The sequence below is a fragment of the Spinacia oleracea genome, chromosome 1, assembly GCF_020520425.1.
Source record: "Spinacia oleracea cultivar Varoflay chromosome 1, BTI_SOV_V1, whole genome shotgun sequence".
In the NCBI taxonomy this organism is placed as follows: Eukaryota; Viridiplantae; Streptophyta; class Magnoliopsida; order Caryophyllales; family Amaranthaceae; genus Spinacia; species Spinacia oleracea.
The window spans coordinates 8885669-8891668 of NC_079487.1; positions in this window are offsets into that span (position 1 = coordinate 8885669).

Below are 6000 nucleotides of genomic sequence, written 5' to 3' on the forward strand. Positions count from 1 at the left end.
TTTATACACATCATAATAATCATCAAGATGGCAATATCTTTTCCAAATTCCAGTCCTCATTGAAAACACACAGAAGTGCACATATTGTTCATTATAATTACGAACACGAGACGAATAGAGCAACAATGTTGTAGTCATCAATGGAAGATGCATAAACAAACCAATAACCCAGAGCAAGTTCAGATTTACCAGGGTTAGTGATCTCACGGTTCTGATGCGTAACAGGATTGCAGATTGATAAAAACCCACATCTTCTATAACGAGAACCATAATTTCTTTTACTTTTCAGAACATTTAAATTGTACAAGCAAACCAACCCATTACAACAACCCACAAATCGTACATCTCTTCTTCCTCCAATATCGATTTTTTCAAGATCTTTCAAATTGTTGAATTCATCATAAGGCAATAACAGGAACTTGGTTTCCGGCGAAAATAGGAGAAAATGATGCCTGGAAGTTAAACCGAGGTAGTACTTTGCGAATTTAGGATCAGAAACAGTAGAATGCCAAAATGTTGAAAGGACTTTGAAACGAATTAGGGTTTTACCGGCAATCTTGGCAGGATGAGCTCTACTATCAGGTGATCAGGGAGAGTTGGGGTTGATGTTTCATTGACGATTTCGCGATTTGCATCAACCATGTCACTATCATCAGGGTCATCAGCATTCTTCAATTTCGCCATTTTAGGAAAGAGCAAGTAAAGGAGTAGGACATAAGAGTGACAGGAGAAATTTCAAAACAATCCCCTTGATTGATAGATTAAGTGGCATTTTCGTAATTACAATAAGCAATATACAATCTAGAAATTGCAATGTACAACATTTTTGATATTTAAAAAAATTAATAATAAAAGAAAATGATTTTAATATAAAAAGATATTATACACTTAAATATGTAGATTGTATATTTTGATATTTCCCCTCAAAAAAAAATGTAGATTGTATATTTTGATAATTTATTTATGAAAATACCCCTTGATATGTTTACTTGCCAATCAAGGGGATTGACTGGTTGGAGCTCGACAGTGACAGCGTAAGTGTAGGTAATGAATGGACTTATGGTTGCTCTTATATACGAATACGAAGTACATCATTCAAATAAGGCAAAAAAAAAATTACTTCCTCCGCATTTATTGCACCATCTCCTTTTTTTGCCATATTTTTTAGAGTGGAAAAAGAGGTATAAAATTACTTTATTGCTCATATACTTAGTTGTTTAAAGCAAAATCTATACCTAGTCTATACCTAGGATAACCATACATGATTAGATGACACGTGTCACCTTAGATGACATGTGTCACCTCCTTCATTCATCTATGTATTTTATATTTTTTAATTTTTTTAATTTTTCATGTTGTTGTTTGTTATACGAAGCATTTCTTCAACACATCTCCCTCATCCAACATCAATTTACCATTGAATTCATATTCAACCTCTACTACTTTATCTCCCTCTTTAACACTTAATATTGATTCACCATATAATTTATATATTTTTTCAACTTAGAAATTTGATCACCTCTATATAAATCATATACCCTAACTAAAATCACAACCCCTCAATAAAATTAACACTTTAAAAAACGGCTTAACAAACACTATATAATTGTCCGTTCTTTGAACGGGCTCCAAAACTAGTTGGAAAGTAAAATCCAAGTGGATGAATTTGTCGTTACTATTCATGTAAAGTAAGCTTATTTTTACTGTTCATGTACGTACAGTGGATGTATCTGCTATTAGTGTTCTACTTTTACAGACATTTCATTGGAAAAGTAAGTTTTCCCACCAAAAATAACGCTTGAAATCTAAAGAGAACAAATATGTTCTGAATTTCAAAACACCCACCAAAATTGAAAACTGAAAAATTCAAAACTCCCACTAAAATAAAAATCTGAAAATTTACCTTTTAGTGGAAAATTTACGAACCCACTTTCACTAAAAAAAGTTGTGAGATATCAGAAAAATATCTGATGATCTCTCATAAATTTACAAAATGTTTAATTCTCTCTCCTAAAATTACAAAGTTAATTTTTCACAAAAAGAAAACACACTAGAGCTTTAACATTTTGCACAATCACATCACACACGGGCACACAGCACGTAGGCTTCTCTTTTGTTGTCTTCACGGCACACACTAACACACTAGACAGGATGGATTATGAAGATATGGAAGAACTTATTACAATCTGGAACAAAGTCAAGTATTGGAGGATGGATTTGAGAATTTTGAGGTAACCTTCTCTTCTAAATCTGAATCTGACAGTGATAATGAAACTGATTTAGAAAATAGTGCAGAAAATTATGTATAATAATAAAAAATTCAAAGAGACCCCACATCTAAGATGTTAGGTCTTAGTTTGTAAAAAAAAAAAAAAAAAAAAAAATAAAGAGACCCCCTATCTATATATGAGGTCTTAACTGCTTTAATAAATAAATAAAAAAAATATTCAAAGAGACCTCCTATCCTACTTATGGGGTCTGAATATTTTAAAAAACAGATCTCCCATCTCTAATAAAGGGTCTCTTTCCCTTCTAAAATATTTTCACCAGCTTTTACATAAGAGACCCGCTTTCTTACGTTGGGGGTCTCTAGATTTTAACAAACAGACCCCCTCTCGATGAGGGGGTCTCTTTATCAAAGAGACCTGTGAGATAGAGACCCCTTGAAAGGAGATCTCTTAAGCCATTTTGGAAGGGTCTCTTTGCCCTTTTTTGTAGTAGTGACCCAATTACCATAGTAATAGAATTAGATGAAGTAGTTAATGTCATGTCAACAAAAAAGGGGGAAAACCTTTGAATTAACTGACCTAGATCGACAAGAAATAGTTCAAACACTTATCTTAGGACAACAAGGGAGAAGGGTTCAATTAGGAGGTAAATTTATGTCAAAATATGCAATCAAAAGTTGAGCAACTAAATTCAAAGTAGAGAGGTCCACTATTGGTAGGATTTGGGCTAATGCAGGAAGTCAAATTAGGAAAAAGAGAATCATTGTGAAGGAAATAATGCCCTTGGTCCAAGTATGCATTCAATGATAAGTCTAATAAATGCGGTTCAGTATTAATTAACAAGTTAATAATTCAGTGAGATCAAGTGAGCTGAATGCCTAGCTAGAGGCCGCTTCAGTTCAAGTGGAATTAATGATATTAATCCACAGCTTACTCTTGACTGAACCCGTAGGGTCACACAAATAGTACGTAAACGGATCAAGTATTTAATGGCATTAAATACTCTATCTATGGATATTCGGAATCGACGGATCTTGTTTTCAGTGGGAGCTGAGATCGTCACAAACAAGTGAATACTCCGGAAACGATGATATTGTCGGAAACGGAAATATGGATCGTATTGGAAATATAAATATTATCCAAGCCGTAGATGTTGCCGGAAGCGGAAACATGGTACGTATCGGAAAATATTATTGGAAATGGAAATATTGCCGGAATCAGAAATATTGCCGGAAACGGAAATATTGTCAGAATCGGAAATATTATCGGAATCGAAAAATAATTCCGGAAACGGAAATATTAAATATTTGTTCGAAACGGAAATTAATTCTGGAATCGAAAATATTAAATATTGTTCGTATCGGAAATGAATTCCGGAACCGGGAATTTAATCGGAAGCGTATCGTACGAATAAGCATCGGACGAGACCTGCCGGACGAAGGCCCAGCACGAAGCCAGGCCATCGCCCAGCAAGCAAGACGCGCGCCAACGCCCAGCCCAAGGCAGCGCCAGGCCCACCGCAAGGCAGGCCCAGCGCGCCAAGGTGTGGCTGCGTAGCGTGGGCTGCGTGGGCCGAGCGCACGCGTGCGGGCGCCCTCGTGGCTCCGTGCGTGTGTGTGTTTGTGTCCATGCACAATTCCTAAATCTATTAGGATTTGGTGTATGATTAAATTCCTATTCCTAAAAGGATTATTTAATTAATTAGAGTCCTTGTAGGATTCTAAGTTTAATTAAATCGCATCCTACTAGGATTCCAATTTCCTTTCCAAACCTCTATAAATAAAGGCCTAGGGTCATAATTTATGCACACGGGATTGAAGTATTCTAAGGGTAAGTTTTGAAAGAAAAATAAGCCAAACACTTGCAAACACTTAACCGAATTTCCTAGTAACCTTAAGGGCGATTCTAGTTGGTCTAACTTGAGGCGGATCCGGACGTACTGTGGACTATCTACGGAGGGACGACATTTGAAGTCCTAAAGACTTGTTCTTGTTCGGTTCGGGCGCAGCTAGGGAGGGCACGCTACAAAGTGTATGCTCCTAAATTATGCTAAATGATTATGTGTAAATAATATGCTTTCCTGGCTTTATGGTTTTTCCGCATGATTTATGTTTTGTCATATGAATCATAACCTAACAGTGGTATCACGAGCCTCTTATTATTTTCATAATCTAAATTGCATAAACATGGTTAAATATTACAAATTTGCAAGAATTAAAAGGGGTGATTAATTTTCGTAATTGTTAATTAATTGCAAATTGCGTTTATTTAATTATATGTACGCAGTTTTTCGGCAGTTTCTTCGTTTCTCATCCAAATCGAGTGATTTTTGTGTCAATTCCGCATGTAAAACCCAGAATTCTCAAATTCGAAGCCTAACTATGACTTTTCGGAGGTTTTAGTTTTTCGAACGCAAAATTTTGTAAATTTAAGATGTTAAATTAAATATTTGCGATTCTTGTTGTTAAATCTTGAATTTTTGATTGACCTACTGTATATGTTTAACAAGTTTGAATGCCTAGCCTTGTTAATTATGCAATCTAATTTGTAATTATGATTAATTTGTTGAAAATTGGAATAATTAAGAATTAATTTGATTTTCATAATTAGTTAATAATTTAATTAGATACCTATGATTAAAAACCACCATAAAAATTGTAAATTTGTGTTAAATTTTAAATATTTATGACCTAGACTTGAATCAATGTTAATCGGAAATCAATTAATTAATAAATTTTCGATTTTTCGCCCTAAAATTATGAAATTAATATGATTTATTAATTTGTCATTAAATTTGAAAATAAATTTTTTAATTTTTATGCGATTCGCTCATATAACTTGCACGCACAAAGCAATGGACGCTACGCTTAATTTGTTATAAATGAATGACCTTTTAGGCTTGAATATAATGTTAATTTTTATGACAATTTGATGTTTGAATAATGAGAAGAAATAATTAAAGAAATTAAAAACACACACAAAAATTTAAGGTGGTTCACTCTTCAATAAGCTACATCCCCATGGGGGAGGGTTTGGAGCTTGTATTATTCTTCAATGGAGAAAGGATTACAAAGAGAAATTCTCAAATGTGAAAAGGAGATCATTCTATGTATGCTTAGATCTAGGGTTTCAACCTCACTTGTGTTTCTCTTTCTTTTAATTCTGAACATCTCATTACATTTGGTATTTATAGTGTTAGACATCAAACCAATCTAAGGGACAAGAAAAGGCCACGTCGATTGTACCTTGCGGAGAAGAAAACAGATTACCCGCAGAGTTCGGTCGAACCTTTTAAAGGGTTCGGCCGAACCAAGGTCAGGTTCGGCCGAACTTACCCAAAGTTCGGGCGAAACCTCCAAAAACATAGCTAATGATCTCTTCAGGTTCGGCGAACCACCTAAGAGTTCGGCCGAACTTTCAGTAGGTACGGCCGAACCTACAGCAAGTTCGGCCGAACTTCCCCTGCTGCATGACAGCTTCTCATAAAACAGTCATAACTCACTCATTTCTCATCCAAAATGAGCTTATGACCAGGCGTTGAAAAGCTATTGAGCCAAGCTTTCACCTCCAACTTGAATCAACTCAATCTAATGAGTAGATCATGAGATATGTCCATTTGAAGTCAGACCATCCACTATAACACCCTAACATCTTTCAAGGAAGATTCGAGGCACACATAACAATTCTCCACCTTGACTTGAATCCTCCATACTTCCTCATAATGTAATACCAAACTATACTCCAAACACACTCCCAACAAGGCCTTATGGGC